This window comes from Panulirus ornatus, chromosome 8 (assembly GCF_036320965.1).
Source record: "Panulirus ornatus isolate Po-2019 chromosome 8, ASM3632096v1, whole genome shotgun sequence".
Classification (NCBI taxonomy): domain Eukaryota; kingdom Metazoa; phylum Arthropoda; class Malacostraca; order Decapoda; family Palinuridae; genus Panulirus; species Panulirus ornatus.
The window spans coordinates 33,652,987-33,670,541 of record NC_092231.1 but is presented as its reverse complement, the minus strand read 5'-3'; the positions used below and the strand labels follow the sequence as shown (position 1 = coordinate 33,670,541).

General features: G+C 38.0%; 1 protein-coding gene across 1 annotated transcript in view; it reads left to right on the top strand.

Moving 5' to 3' along the window:
* LOC139749894 (PAX3- and PAX7-binding protein 1) overlaps nt 1–17,309 on the top strand; it is a 393,872-nt gene extending 376,563 nt beyond the window's left edge. Inside the window, 1 exon segment of the mRNA XM_071664284.1 lies at nt 16,277–17,309. The gene's annotated coding sequence lies outside the window, so the exon portion shown is untranslated.
* The last annotated feature ends 246 nt before the right edge of the window (nt 17,310–17,555 follow it).

Sequence of the window (17,555 nt, the reverse complement as noted above, 5' to 3'; positions counted from 1 at the left end):
TTAACCCTACTGAGAACTTGTGGTTTATTATAAAGTCACACTGGACGAGATACATCCAGCATTCCTAAGCTCTAGGCTACCATCCAGGATATTTGGGACAACCTTGATCCTACAAACCTTCAGCATCTTGCACCATCTATTTCCAAGCACCTTCAGGATTGTATTAAGGCCAAGGGACATCATACGAAGTGCTAAGGGGGGTGAGTACCAGTTTTATCTCGTTTATTTATGTTTTTATATGTGGCACCAGTTTTTCCTGCCAAAGCTGTAGAGTTATGAAGAATGAGCTGTGTGTTATGAATTTTCAAGTGTTACATTTGACAAGGAGAGATTGTTTGTGGACAGAATGCCAGTAGGCCACATGTTAGTGAAGCAAAAAGAAAAGACAGCTATCTGGGTCAGAGGAGTGCAACGTGAAAATCACAAAATTGCTGACTTACTATGCAGATGTCACTAACCCTCCAGATACTCAGACAGGTAGTACTGGTAATATACTTCCCTAGTCATTGGCTCCCTACCAACTACTACCTACTTGTTCTATCTATCTCTATCTCTGACACCCGTTCCCTACAGGAACTCCCATCAAGGGGTGGCCATGGCAAGAGTCTCCATTTATCCCTGTCCTTACATGCCTCCCTTGCATACACCATTCCATGCAGTCTTCCTCTGTTTCTCTCCCTTCAGTAGTCCTCCACCCTATTTGCCCATGTCACAGGTGGTCTTCCACTCACACCAACCCCTTTGATTGTACTATCATACACTTTCCTTGTCAACTCCTAGTCTTGCATTCTTTTTATATGCCCAAACAACCTCAAAGTATTATGTTACTTTTTATTTTTTATTGGGGACAGGGGAGAAAGAATACTTCCCACCTATTCCCCACATGTCATAGAATGTGACTAAAGGGGGTGGGAGTGGTGGGCTGGAAACCCTCCCCTTCTTGTATTTCAATTTCTAAAAGAGAAAACAGGAGTCAAGCGAGCATTGCTCATCCTTCTCAAAGGCTCAGATTGGTGTCTAAATGTGTGTGGATGTGACCAAAATGAGATGAAAGGAGAGAGAGGTGGAAAGAAACCTGAATGTTCTGGCTCTGAGTGAAACGAAGCTCAGTGGTAAAGGTGAAGAATGGTTTGGAGACGTGTTGGAAGTAAAGTCAGGGGTTGGTGGGAGGACAAGAGCTAAGGAAGTTGTAGCACTACTCCTGAAGCAGGAGTTGTGGGAGTGTGTGATAAAGTGTAAGGAAGTAAACTCAAGAATGTTGTTGGAAAACTGAAAGTGGATGGAGAGAAATGGGTGATTATTGGTGTTTATGCACCTGGTCATGAGAAGAAAGACCTCGAGAGGCAAGTGTTTGGCGAGCAGCTGAATGAGTGTGTCAACAGTCTTAGTGCATGAGACTGGGGATTAGTGATGGGTGATTTAAATGTGAAGATGAGTTATGTGGCAGTTGAGAGTATAATTGGTGTACATGGGGTATTCAGTGCTGTAAATGGAAATGGTGAAGAGCTTGTTGATTTGTGTGCTGAAAACAGACTGGTGATTGGAAATACCTGGTTGAAAAAGAGAGACACACAAGTAAACATATGTGAGTAGGAGAGATGGTCAAAGGGATTTATTAGATTACATGTTAATTGATAGGCATGTAAAAGAGAGACTTTTGAATATTAATGTGCTGAGAGTGGCAGCTTGTCTCTACCTTGTGGAGGTGAAGATTTGTACACACACAGGTTTTCGAAAAAGAAGGGAGAATATCATGGAGAAGAGTGGTGAGAGTAGGTGATCTAAGAAAGGAGACTTGTGTGAGGAAGTACCAGGAGACATTGAGTATAGAATGGCAAAAGGTGAGAGCAAATGACATGAGGGGAATGGGTGAGGAATGGGATGTGTTTAGGGAAGCAGTGATGACATGTGCAAGAGATGCAGGTGGCTTGAGAAAGAGCAGTGGGTGGTGGGATGAAGAAGTAAATTTGTTAGTGAAAGAAAATACTTGCAAGGAAGAAGTGCAAATGACTGGGAGGTGTATAAGAGAAAGTGGCAGGAGGTCAAGAGAAAGGTTGAAAAAGAGGGCAAATAAGAGTTGGGGTGAGAGAGTATCACTGAACTTTAGGGAGAATAAAAAGATGTTTTGGAAGGAGGTAAATAACGTGCATAAGACAAGAGAATGCATGGGAACATTGGTGAATGGGGCAAGGGGGAAGTGATAACAGGTAGGGGTGAAGTGAGAAGGAGATGGAGCAAGTATTTTGGAGGTTTGTTGAAGGTGTTTGAGAATGGCAGATGTAGGGTGCTTTTTGTCAGGGTGGTGAGCAAAGTGAGAGTCAGGGAGAGTGGTTTGGTGAGGAGAGAAGAGTTGATGAAAACCTTGTGGAAGATGAAATCCAGTAAGATGGTGGGTTGGATGGTATTTCAGTTGAATTTATTAAGAAAGGTTAGTAAGGATATTCAGAGTATGTATAGATCATGGTAAAGTGCCTGAGGATTGGCAGAAATCATGTATAGTGCCATTGTACAAAGGCATAGGGGATAAAGGTGAGTGTAGTGTGCAGACTACTGAGGAAAAAGTTTGTTGAATATTCCTGAAAAATTGTATGGGAGGGTATTGATTGAGATGGTGAAGGCATGTACAGAGCATCAGATTGGGGAGGAGCAGTGTGGTTTTAAAAGTGGTAGGGGATGTGTGGATCAGGTGTTTACTCTGAAAAATATATGTGAGAAATACTTAGAAAAACAGATGAAATTGTATGTAGCATTTATGGATCTGGAGAAGACATACGATAGGGTTGATAGAGATGCTTTGTGGAAGGTCTTGAGAACATATGGGGTGGGAGGTAAGCTGCCAGAAACAGAGAAATTTTTATCAAGGGTGTAAGGCATGCATACAAGTAGGAAGAGGAGAAAGAGAGGAGAGTGATTGGTTCCCAGTGAAGGTCGGTTTGTGGCAGGGGTGTGTGATGTCCCCATGGTTGTTTAATTTGTTTATGGATGGGGTGGTTAAGGAGGTCAATGCAAGAGATTTTAGTGATAGGGGTGAGTATGGAGTCTGTTGGGGATGAGAGAGCCTGGGAAGTGAGTCAATTGTTGTTCGCCAGTGATAGAGCACTGATGGCTGATTCGAGTGAGAAACTGCAGAAGTTGGTAACTGAGTTTGGAAAAGTATGTGAAAAGAGAAAGTTGAGAGTAAATGTGAATAAGAGCAAGGTTATTCAGTTCATCAGGGTTGAGGGACAAATTAGTTAGGATGTATGTTTGAATGGAGAAGAATTGGAGGAAGGGAAGTGGTTTAGATATGTGTGAGTGGACTTGGTAGCAAAAGGAACCATGGAAGTGGAAGCGAGTCATAGGATTGGGGAGGCGGCAAAGGGTCTGGGTGCAATGAAAAAGGTGTGAAAAGAGAGAATGTTGTCTTGGAGAGCAAAAATGGGTATGATTGAAGGAATAGTAGTTCTATAATATTATTTGGTTGCGAGGCATGGGCTTTATTTAGGTTTGTACGGAGGAGGAAGGACGTGTTGGAAATAAAATGTTTATGGACAATATTTGGTGTGAGGTGGTTTGTTCAAGTAAGTAATGAAAGGGTAAGAGAGATGTTTGGTAATAAAAAGAATGTGGTTGAGAGAGCAGAAGAGGGTGTGTTGAAATGCTTTAGACATATGGAAAGAATGGATGAGGAAAGGTTGACAAAGAGGATATATGTGTCAGAGGTGGAGGGAACAAGAAGATCAAATTGAAGGTGGAAGGATGAAGTGAAAAAGATTTTGAGAATTGGGGCCTGAACATGCAGGAGGGTGAGAGGGGTGCAGGTAATAGAGTGAATTGGAACATTGTGGTATATCAGGATCAACGTGCTATCAATAGACTGAACCAGGGCATGTGAAACGCCTGAGGTAAACCATTGAAAGATCTATGGGACCTCAATATGGATAGGGAGCTGTGGTTTTGGTGCATTACACATGACAGCCTGAGACCGAGTGTGAATGAATGTGGCCTTTTTTTTTGACTGTTTTCCTGGTGCTACCTTGCTGATGCAGGGGGTGGCGATGCTCTTTCCTGTGGGGTGGAGTGGCGCCGGGAATCGATGAAGGCAAGAAAGTATGAATATGTATTTGTGTATATATGTATATGTTGATATGTATATTTATGTATATGTATGTGTATGTATATATATATATATGTGTGTGAGTGAATGGGTGTTTCTGTTTCCTGGCGCTACCTCGCTGGTGCAGGAAACAGCAATCAAGTATAACTGATAATCAGATACTAACCAGTCTAAGAAAGTTAAATTATCCTACATGAAGTATAAGTTTTCCTAAAATATTGTACAAAATGTTAGCAGAGTCAGTAACTGATATGTAGCAGTAGAAAATATGACCAAAATCTTACTTATAATAACTTAATTTTCTTTTATAGATATCAGCTGGGACTTGATTAATATTTTGTACAGTATTTTACGAAAATCAGTGCTTTATTTTGGTATCTTTAACTTCCTTGCATAAGTTGATAAATATAAATTAGAATGTAACAAAGATATAACAAAAATTCTTTGTTCTTATATTTACTAGTGCATATCCTTCTGTCTACCAACATTGTTCATGTTAATAGATAGTGAGTCAATGAATGCATAGAGAATATGCATGAATATTGTACATGTACAGTACTGTTCAATAATTTATACTGAATGATGTGAATGAGTAACAAATGAATGAAGACATGAAAATGTATGTGTACAGTACAGTACATGAATATATGTTTAGGCAAACAGAATATGTTTATTGCAGAAATGAGTAACAAATGAATGAGAGAATGAATCACATTAGGTGGCTGTGGTGCTAAGAGACACTGCGTCTATCTTTTTATCTATATCTTTGATGCCCGTTCCCTCTGGGAACTCCCATCAACAAGGGTAACTATTAATTCCTGTCCTCACATGTTTCCCTCACATACACACATTTCATGTGTTCTCCTACTATTTTTTCTCCACCCCCAGGACTCTTCCACTCTATTTCCCTAGGTCATAGGTGTTCTTCCTCTCATATCAACCCCTTTAATTGTACTATCATACACTCTTCTTTTAAACTCACCATCTTGCATTCTTTCTACATTCTTGAGCCACCTCGAAGTATTATGTTTCACCCTTTCTAACTCTATAAAATTCATTCCCTTGCATTCTCTGCCATACCACATTTCTCATGAACCCATTCATATCCTTCTTTATTCCATCTAGTCATGCCACATGCTCTGAAATAGCTCATTTCCACAGCCTGGATTTATAAACTTTGTGACTCATTCCATGTCCATGTTTCAGCTGCATAAAACAGGGTCATGAAGACAATGCTGTCCATAAATCCTTTCTTCACTTTCATATTTACACCTCTACCCTTCATTATTTTATTAAGCGATTTGGTGACTCTTCTTTCCCTATCCCTCTTTTCATATGACCAAACTTATCCTAGATAGTTCGTGAATACTTAAATTCTCTCATCTTTTCTTGTCTTTCTATCCCCATATCTGTAACACAGTTTAGCATATTTTCTTCTTCAACTCTATAGCATTTTGCAAAATCTATACTTTCTCTGTGATTCCATTAAACACTTTACTTTTACAGGCATTTGATTTCAGTTGCCTACACTTACAATCATCATAAACGCACTTACAACCTTCTGCAACTCCTTTTCATGCTAAGCAAACAATACCATATCATCCACAAACATGCTTGTCATTAGCCACCATACCTCAGCACCAGAATCTATCTCTGCACCCCTTCTCCCTAGTTTTGCTCTCACTTCTCTTATTATGCAGCCCATGCCTCCCCCACATATATAATGAAACTTTCACTCAATTCTATCCACTCTTTACACATGCACTTCCTACTCTATGGAAGGATTTCACACCATCCAGCATTTGTACCGCTACCAGAAAGCATTCCACTTGACTCTGTCAAACACTTTCTCCTGATCCATAAAAGCTGCATACAGCTTTATATCTTTTACTAGATACTTTTCTACAGTTATTTTCACAAAAGAAATCTGATCTGCCCATCCTTTACCAATTGTAAAACCCTCTTGCTCCTCATTTACTCTGCATTCAGTCAGTTCCATCACTCTATCAGCCATCAGTCAACACTTGCATACACTTTTCCTAGTATACTTAACAGACTTATTCCCCTATAATTACTACATACATCCTTAGGAACAGTATTAGCTTTCACCCAAAGCTCAGGCACTCTTCTGTTTCCATAAAAATTACATATCAAATGCATCCAGTTTGTCACCCTTTCTCCACCATACTTTGGCATTTCACCAGTAATCCCATCCACTTCAGGTGCCTTTCCTACCTTCAAACTCATTATCACCCATTTTACCTCTCTTCTTGCTCTAAGCCCCTGCACTTGTATCTTTTTCCTTCCATCCTCCATACCAATGCATGTACCAACTGCTTCCTCACCCTTTCCCACATTCATCAGTTTTTCAAAATTTTCATTCCATCTCCCTTTCACTTCCTCCTTTTGATTCAGCAGCTTCCGTTCCTTACTTCTCATATTCACATTTCCACTCTTACATCCACCTCTTTCCTTTTTCATCTCCTTCCAGTACAATTTCTTATTTTCCCTAAACTTTTCACTTAATGTTCTCCCAAAATCATCTACTCTTTCTTTGCTTTTCTCTGTTGGCTTCATAACATTCTGCTTTCACATCTTATATTCTTCCCCTCTTCTTCTCCATGGCATTTCTCATCTGTCCACCATGCATTTCCCTTTTTATTCTTATACTTCATGATCCTGTGTCTCACTCCTAATTCTACAACCTTTAACAGTCTTTCTTTAAACGTTTAAAACACCTCATTCACACAGGATTGCATCCCTATGTGTAATGTACTTCCATCAACACTTTTACCTCTTCATTTTTCTTTACACCATACCTTCACCTCCCTGATCCTCATCCGTAGAACAGCTGACTCAGAATTTTAGTTGAAATGGGGTCCTTGCATGAGGACAAATTTGCATGCACTGAACATGTATATGATAAGGACTCTAGGTACCTCACATGATGATTTGAAAAATACTTTGAGTACTCACTTAACTATTCTTTCATTAATGGAAAAGAATACTGGGTATTTTATGCATCATATTAAGAATATGATAACTTGCCATTTTTTGTAAACTGATCGTCAGTGGCTGCAGTATGATTCAATATGGTTTAACCAGTGCTTTTGTTATATGAATTTTATATATTGCGTAGACATTACAAAGTGCACCATGGCTGAAAAACCAGGTTCATTAATTTTTTGCTTTATATGATGGTGCAGTATTTTGACATTCTTTTTCTTTGATAATTAAGGGGGTTATCATTTATTTCATAATGACAGCAGAGTAAATAATTTAAATTTTTTCAACTACAATTTGTACCAAAATAAAGTAAATTTTTATCTGTATATTGATAGGAGTACGCTGTAGTGTTTACAGCAGATTAAGTGTGATCGCCAAGTTAACTTGGGAACAGTTTGTCAAGCCTTTTTCATTGTTTATCCATTTCAGTGTGAGATACTTTGTACAGTCAATTATACAGGATGTTTTTGATGTATGAAGCCATTATATTGTGTAATGTTTCTAAGTCAGATAGCTCTTAGTTTTAGGGCATGTTAAGATTATGAAGACAGCTTTCCTAACAAGGTGATCATTAGTGGCTTAAAGAAAATTCAAAACGATTTTACCAGTGCTTGTGGTACAAGAATCTAATGTTACTTCATTTTGGCATCAATGTGAAAGGTATTATGACTGAAGACCTGTACAGTATCTTTAAATATTACATTAATATTGAAAAAAATTATTCAGATCGGTAAATTGGAAATTTTTTCCAAATATGTCTTTATTGTGAGATTTTAGTGTCATTCTGAGAGTCTGTACCCTAGTTCTTGAATATTGCATTGGTAAATTTGTTACTGTATGAACCATTGTTCTACAGGGTTCCCTGTGCAGCAAGAATGGCATAGTAAAGCTGTATTGCTGTGTTAATTTTGATCGTGTGTTGAATATGCTCCATTGATTGGAAAGTTTTGACTTTGTCCTTCATATCTGCATCAAGTTATGCAAAGTGCTCATTGTAAAGTAAACAGATTTAATTAATTTACTTATACACTCATTCTAAGAAATGTTTTATCAAAATTACCACTCTTGGGGTTGATAAAACAATATTGTTTGCTGTATCCTAAAACAGGAGCACATACACATAAGGTAATTGTGTGACATGGAGAATATCTGTATTACTGTGTCTGTTGTTTTCGACATTCCAATGAGGCTGATGCTTTTTGAATAGTCTTGCAACATGCAGACTAACAGAGATCTCCTTGTCTTCAAGAATCAGAGGCCCATCAGCAATGAAAAGATTTCCTGACAATGCTACTTGGTCTGAAGCACTTTCCAAGTTTTGGCATCATGAAAAGCATTTTTAAGGTTATTAGTTTTTGCCTCTTAAGTGCGTACATATAGAACCTAAGAAGCTATTTCAATATGAATGAAAGTACAACTAATTCTGGATAATATTCAAGGATTGCTGTTGAAAAATTGAACTTAGAAAGAAAAAATGTTAAGCTTTGCTTGGGAAATAGAACCAGTTGACAGTAAATTTATTCCATGACTAATTAGCTTAGTTGAATAGGATGGACAAGGAAGACTAAAAGTAGCTACAAGGACTTTCTAAAGTTTATAAGAACAGGTTATAATAGATTTAGTGACTTACTGGAAACTTTTATAGAATGTATTTATAAGAGTTCACTTCTCTATAAACATGGCACAGTGGAAGAAGTAAAAGAAAGTATTGTCCAAGGGAGGAGGGTACTTGGATCCTTGGGGAGAATTATTAAAGGGGAAAATGTGACTAGAAATATTTAAAAAGGAATGATAATGCTTAGTTCTACCATCCTTAACTAACAGATATGAAAGATGGATATGGAATGGAAAAGATGCTCCAAGATTCAAGCTGCTGAAATAGGTATTTCAGGGGTGCTTGTGGTTTTAGCAGATGGGAGGGATGATGAAGCATAATGGGGATGTGGGATGTGAAAGAGTCGGAAAGACGTGGGGTGTTGTCACAGAGTTGAAAGAAAATTCATTGAAGTGTTTGGGTCATGTGAAGATGAAGCATGATAAAAAATTGGTAAAGGCAGTATACTGATAGCATTGACAGGAAGACAGCCAGCATTTTGGAAAGTTAAGGTGAGGAGAATGAAGTAAGGAGAGGACCCAGCAAGATATGAAGTGATTTAGGAGGCTATGGAAATGTATGTAGATAGGGAAGCCTGGAGACTTGAATACTGTGGCCATTTCCAAGTGGGGCTCCTGGGGAAAGTAAGGCATCAGAGTTTTAGATAGATTAAAGGATAATGAATTCATGATGAGATGACTTGCTAATGTGGTACATTTTTCATTTTAATAGCTGTGTTTGATAACTGTCTATTTTTTCTCATTTTTATGGATTGTCCTAGAAAGTATTAATGTGTGACATATTCTTTATTTCAGTAGTCCAGTGTTTGATAATGCTGTGATGTTGATTTTTTCTCTAATTTTTATGTAATTTATTAAATCTAACCTTTGGCTATCCATACTTAATGGTCATAGGTGAAGATGTGCTTCTTTGGATATATATTGCCAGGAATTACATTCACAGTATTTGTATCTTGGATCATTTCCTGGGGTTTGGTATTGTTTGCTTGCCAAATTTATTAGTAGTCTGGAGTAGATATGACATGTTGATCTATGAAAGCATTACCATCAGGGAGATTGATACCTTGTATCCATGTATTTTTCTTTGAGGTTCCGATAACACTGACAAGTAAAGAAAAATTTTTCCAAAGTGATATTGTACATATACGTCAGAGACAAGTTGTTTGTTGACAGTCAGTAGAAATTCAGATAATTGAGTTTTTGTTAGTTGTGTATTTTGAGGATTGTTAAAGAGTTTGTAATAGGTTAAAGCATCAAACTGAACCAACCATTCTTGCCTGTCAGAGGTCATTTGTAAATAGTAGGATCAAATGAACAAGTTTAAGATTAGTAACCATCACTCAAAAAATTCAACTATGAATCTGTAATAATTTTGCTACATAGACCTCAAATGATGTAGTGGTTAACATTCTTGACTGTGATGCATTCCTGGGCCACCTGGGGTCAAGTCCACATCCTGGATATGGAGGTCAGTTCACAATCAACCCAGCTGTTCATTCACCCTAATGGGTCTGGCTGGTAAAATGTGTACCTGACTCAGGTGAAGGTTTATGTATTTATTTATTTATCTTTAATTATTCATTTATACTTACCTTAGGACCAATTTCTGTGAAAGAGTCCTGGTATTACCCAGGACCTTTCCAAAGACTTCTGCACCTCAAGGTTATACTACTTCCAGTGAGATGTTCTTTGATGAGACTGCATTCCTAGTGGTACAGCCTTGCCAAAGGTGATTTTTCACTCAAGGTATAATCTCTTGTGTGCAGAGCCCCATACCATCAGTACATCTTTATTTCATACTTGATTGCCATTTCCTGCATTAGCAAGATGGTGCAAGGAACAGACCAAGAAAGGCCACATCTACTCACACTCCATCTCTATATCTGTCATGTGTAATACACTGAAACCACAGCTCCCAAGCCACAACCAGGCCCCTTAGATCTTTCCATGATTTACCCTGTATGCTTCACATGTCTTGGTTCAATCCATTGGCAGCACATTGGCCTCAGTTTATAACATCGTTCCAATTTACTCTATCCCATGCATGTCTTTCACCCTCCTGCTTGTTCAGGCTCCATTCACCCAAAGTCTTTTTCACTCCATCCTTCCATCTCCAATTTGGTCTCCTCATTCTTCTTGTTCCCTCTACACCTGACAAACATATCCTCTTGGTCAACCTATCCTCACTCATTCACTTCATATGTCTAAACCATTTCAACACTCCTCTAATGCTCTCTCAACCACACTCTTCTTATTATCATGCATATCTCTTACCCTTTCATTAATTACTCAATAAAACCACCTCATACCACATATGGTCCTCAAACATTTCATATCCAACACATCCACCCTCCTCCATACAGCCATATCTATAATCCATGCTTCGCATCCATATGATATTGTTGGAAATATTATTCCTTCAAATATACCCATTTTTGTCCTCCCAGATAAAATTTTCCCTTCCCACACATTTTCCAGAGCTTACAGAACCTTCAACTCCTCTTCCACCCAGTAACACTCCTGCTTCCATGGTTCCATTTGCTGCCATGTCCACTTTTAGGTATCTACATTCAAACTTATAATGAAATTAAGCTTTCCTTGGACCCTGCTGAACCTAATAACTGTGCTTTTATTCACATTCACTGTCCTTTCACACACACTTTCAAACTATCACCAACTTATGGTTTCCTACTCAAATCTACCACTAGAGCTGTATCATCAGCAAACAATAGCTAACTCACTTACTAGGCCCTCTCATCCCCCACAGACTGCATACTCACCCCTATCTCCAAGACTTTCACATTTACCTCCCTCGCCAGCCCATCCAGTAGCAAGGAAAAGTATAGACTACTTTGGAGTGAGAAGTTCTTAGCCAAGACTACAGTTTTAGTGATACTCTCATGGTGTAACCTCTTGGGGGCAGAGCCCAGTACCACCAGTAAGTAAGATTATTAGTGAAAGAGAAGAGAGAGGTAGTTGGATGATTTTTGCAGGGAAATAATGCAAATGAGTGGGAGATGTATAAAAGAAAGAGGCAGGAGGTCAAGAGAAAGGTGCAAGAGGTGAAAAAGAGGGCAAATGAGAGTTGGGGTGAGAGAGTATCATTAAATTTTAGGGAGAATAAAAAGATGTTTTGGAAGGAGGTAAATAAAGTGCGTAAGACAAGGGAACGAATGGGAACTTCAGTGAAGGGGGCAAATGGGGAAGTAACAAGTAGTGGTGATGTGAGAAGATGGAGTGAGTATTTTGAAGGTTTGTTGAATTTGGCAGATATAGGGTGTTTTGGTCGAGGTGGTGTGCAAAGTGAGAGGGTTAGGGAAAATGATTTGGTAAACAGAGAGGTAGTAAAAGCTTTGCAGAAGATGAAAGCCGGCAAGGCAGCGGGTTTGGATGGTATTGCAGAGGAATTTATTAAAAAAGGGGGTGACTGTATTGTTGACTGATTGATAAGGTTATTCAGTGTATGGCTACTTTACTCCTGATGAATTCATGGAGAAGTTTTGGGTTTTCTCCTAATTTCTTATCCTGTTTTTTCCTTGCTCTCATATCTTATAAATGTCATCTGACTTTAGTCCCACTTGTATCTTCATCATAGCACATCACAAAGTTCCTTTGCTTTATGACATAATGGACCATTCCTCTGTCCCTTTTCCCTCTATGTTTAAGGCTAGAAGTACCCACATTCCTACTCATTGTGAATTTCACACAACTGTTTCTCACTTTTCCCACTATCCTAGGTAATGTTATCATAAATTAAGTTATATGTAATTTCCAAAATCTTTTTTTTTCTTTTTTTTACTTTGTCGCTGTCTCCCGCGTTTGCGAGGCAGCGCAAGGAAACAGACGAAAGAAATGGCCCAACCCCCCCCCCCATACACATGTATATACATACGTCCACACACGCAAATATACATACCTACACAGCTTTCCATGGTTTACCCCAGACGCTTCACATGCCTTGATTCAATCCACTGACAGCACGTCAGCCCCGGTATACCACATCGCTCCAATTCACTCTATTCCTTGCCCGACTTTCACCCTCCTGCATGTTCAGGCCCCGATCACACAAAATCTTTTTCACTCCATCTTTCCACCTCCAATTTGGTCTCCCTCTTCTCCTTGTTCCCTCCACCTCCGACACATATATCCTCTTGGTCAATCTTTCCTCACTCATCCTCTCCATGTGCCCAAACCACTTCAAAACACCCTCTTCTGCTCTCTCAACCACGCTCTTTTTATTTCCACACATCTCTCTTACCCTTACGTTACTCACTCGATCAAACCACCTCACACCACACATTGTCCTCAAACATCTCATTTCCAGCACATCCATCCTCCTGCGCACAACTCTATCCATAGCCCACGCCTCGCAACCATACAACATTGTTGGAACCACTATTCCTTCAAACATACCCATTTTTGCTTTCCGAGATAATGTTCTCGACTTCCACACATTCTTCAAGGCCCCCAGAATTTTCGCCCCCTCCCCCACCCTATGATCCACTTCCGCTTCCATGGTTCCATCCGCTGCCAGATCCACTCCCAGATATCTAAAACACTTCACTTCCTCCAGTTTTTCTCCATTCAAACTCACCTCCCAATTGACTTGACCCTCAACCCTACTGTACCTAATAACCTTGCTCTTATTCACATTTACTCTTAACTTTCTTCTTCCACACACTTTACCAAACTCAGTCACCAGCTTCTGCAGTTTTTCACAATATCTTATCTTCCCATTAAGTTTTGTCTCAAATCAGCTCTTTAAACTTCCATATTAACCACAATCAAATTTTAGTATTACATGAATACATGGTGTATCATATATGACATTCTCAATATCCATGCTAGTATGTGCTTTTTAACATGCTGGTATAGGAAATTTTCTTGTATAAGCTCTAAGAACTTGTCTCCATGATTCTTTGACATGATTAGAATCCTTATTCCCCCAGTCTGTCTCTTTGTAATTGAAGTCCCCATTATTAGTACTTTACCTACTCTGAGAACATTTTACTGCCTCATATATCATTGTTATTGCTTTTATCATTACTTTACATTTGTTCTGGAACATTGAAAACACTGTGCCAGAGTTGCACTCTGTCAGTAGCCTGTTAAGGGTGAGGCACTAAAGGGTACAATGTGGCACTGAAGTTCAAGAGTTATGAAGACTCTTTTGCCATAGTAACCTATTTAAGGGAGTTCCCAAAGGGAACAGGCATCAGAGATGTAGATGTAGAATATGTAAATTACTTTTAGGAGTATAGAAGAGTATGATAAAGTGAATTATGTAAAATAGTAAAGAAAAACTAATAAACTTATATGATCGAGTAAATGACAGTATGAAAATATCACAGGGAACTCTTAGCTCAGAGTTTTATAGTTATGTTAGAAGCAAGAGAGTTAGGCCCTTAACTATCACTTTCAACAAGTAACCTGCTGTGGGAAAAGTTCCAGAGGAATGGAAGTTTGCCAATGTAATTCCAATATTTTTAAGTTATAAATCAGTTGGTTCTTAACCTCTAATGAATGAGAGAGGATCGTTGACAGGTAGATATGGTTTCTGAGGTGGTGATTATAAACCTGTGTTTCTATCCCCTGTAGATGAGCCAAGAAATTATCGCTTATTTAACTTGACATCTGTAGTTGGAGTCGTTATGGAAACCATTATTCAAGACAAAATTGTAAACCAATTAATGAACAATTCATTGCAGAGTTTTTGATGAAATTGCCGATGTCTGACAAATCTGCTTGATTCCTTTTATAATGTAATTAACATGTATGATGAAAGTAAAGCAGCTAATGTCTTCTATTTAGATTTTCAAAAAGCATTTGATAAAGTTCTGAATCAAAATTTATTAGCAAAAATTAAGCCACATTCTGTTGATGGTATAGTGATTTGGTGGACAGGAAATTGGTTGACTGGCCACAAACAAAGAGTGCTGATTAATCAAAGAGTTGTGATTAATGGTCAAGCCCCAAAATAGTTAGATGTATCAAGTGGTGTGCCAAAGGAATCAGCCTTAGGACTAGTTCTCTTTCTCATATTTATCGGTGAGTTTGGTAATGGTCTACATCATATCAAAATTACAGATGTTACTAAGCTAGGAAATAAAACTACAACTAAACTTGAATGTCTGCAACAATAAACTGATATAGACATACTGATGGACAGGGCTCAGATATGGCAAGTGAATTTCAGTATTGATAAATGCCAAGTTTTACATATCAGTAGTAAAAATTTAAAGGTAGGCTATAATATGAACTCTTTTGAATTGAAAAATGTAAATGAGGAAAATGACTTTGACCTAAACAAGGTATGCAATGCACTGAAGCAGTTAAGAGAGAACTCGATTCTTGGATTCATAATGGCTTTCAAACTTTACTCTAGGGAAATCATCCATTATCTTTACAATACACTGGTGTATCCCTATCTTGAATAATGTGTTCATTTTGGTTACCCTACTTGAAAAAAGACATAGAATAGGAAGAGTACAGTATTAACCTACCTAATGATTCCCAAACTGAAAAACAAATCCTTTGAGAACTAACTAAATAACTTAAGTCTCATTAGCTTAGAAAAGATGAAGAAGTGATTTAATAGTTGTTCAAGATAATCAAAGGCTGTGATAATTTCAATCAAACAAGGTACTGAAGACTTGAGTTGTCTGATTTTACTGATAGTGATGGATACAAACTCATGGGCCAATGTTTTATCTCAAATGAGGTGAAGTACCTCTTCTTCAACAGGCTTGTTAGCATATGGAATTATATACCAATTAGAGTGGTTGAAGCAGTACAATAGATACATTTAAGAATGGACTTTATAAACATTTCACTTAAGGTTTACAGCTAACATTACTTGTGCCTTCTTAGCTGTACAAACAGTTTGCAAGTTTTTTGCATTGAATTATCTGCATTCCTCTCTAACTTTAAAACACTACTTCATGAATTTCTGATATCTTCCACTATCACAAACAGTTTCACAGGGAGCCAGTGATCCGTTGTTATTTGGATTCGTTTTTATTCCTTTGTATAATATAAACACCATGTGTGAACTTCTTTTCCACAGTTACCCTTACCATTATGTATTCTCTGAATGGGCTATATACTACGATATCCCAAAAGACAAAGTATTCTTTTCATAGAAGGGTCAGTCCTCCTCTTCCCCTCCTTACTGTCATGTACCCCTATGGAAAGAAAAGGTAAGATCTTATCTCTTCAGTGAGCTTTATTTCCACTTCAAAAATTTCACTTGCATTTTCCCTTATTCTATCTGTAAATTCCATTTGTTTACCATTTACTACTCATCCATCATTATATGTATGGATTACTTTCAGTCTGACTTTATCATTGTTGATCTCTCTTTGGTTTTATTGGGGTGTTCCATCCCCTTATCTCATGTGGTGTCTCCTGTTTTTTCCTTGGTTTTCTTCCTCTCATTTTCAAGTTTCTTTGCCTGCCTGATTACCTCCTGGCTGGATGGCTTTAAAGCAAATGTTAACATGAATGGTTGACCTGTCATGTGTTGATAATAATCATCAATTCTTCTTTCTTTTATCACAGAAATTGCATCTGGCAATTCTACAGCCTACAGTGTGTCATAAGCGAGGAGGATTGCATCAACTTACAAGGGGACCTTGACAGACTCCAAAGATGATCTGATACATGATTGATCAAGTTCATCCCATATAAATCTAAAGTCATGAGGATGAGTCATTGCTAAAGAAGGCCTCAGTATGATTATCATAACAGAAAATATATTGCAAGAATCTGTTTGTGAGAGACTTTAAAATTGACATCATCCTTAACCTGTCGCCAAAGTTTTACTTAAGGGAATAGTTAAGGAAACCATGTGTTTGTGTCCAAATATTAGAATTCCTTTCAAGTTCATAGATAAGGAAATATTCTGCTAGTGTTCACAACCTATATAAGGCCAAGATTAGAATGTGCTTCTCAAGTTTAGGCATTGCACCTAAAGGATCACAAAGAACTAAGAGAAAAGGTCCAGAGGTAAGCAGCAAAAATAATACCTAAATTGAGTTACAGAGGCTAGAAGTCTCAGATCTGACCACTTTGGAATATGATAGAGTAAGTGATGACCTGATCACAATCTTTACAATTTAAAGCAAAGTGATGGTGTAAACAGTGGACAGGTCTTCAAGAGATGTAGGAACAGAAAAAAACAGAAGACATAGCATGAAATTATGCAAAAACATTAAAAAGATAGGAAGAAATACTTTTACACTATAAAAGGGTAAGATTAATGAAATAAAATGTATGATGACACAATGTGAACAGAAAAATAAAAATTTAAGCTGTGTAATCGTAAAAGCTCACTCCCAATATAGTATGAATGGGTAATTACAAAGTCAACCACACACACATTGTAGAATTGCCAGACACAAATTCTGTGATAAAAGAAAAAAGAATTGAAGGCTATAATCATGACAAGAGAACAACCACTTATGTTTACATTTGCTTTCATGTCATCTAACCAGAGGGTATGTAGGCTGGCAAAGAAACTTAATGAGGCAAAATTAAGTTGGTTATCAAACATGTAGACTAAGGGGTGAGGTGGCAAAAAAAGAAAAAAAAATGAGAGGATGGAATTCCCCTGCCAGCACAGCAGAGAGGTCAGGAATATTAGTTGATGGTATACTAACAGTAATTAATATACAGAAGCTGATGGTTTAGTATTAACTGGTAAAGAGTTGGAACTCAAGGCTCATTGCAAAAATGTCCCTGATACTGTTGGGAGTTGTAGGAGCAACGCACACTAAAGAATGTCACCTTCTCTATCCAGAGATACAGAACAATAAGAAGGGAAAGAGAAGACAAGGGA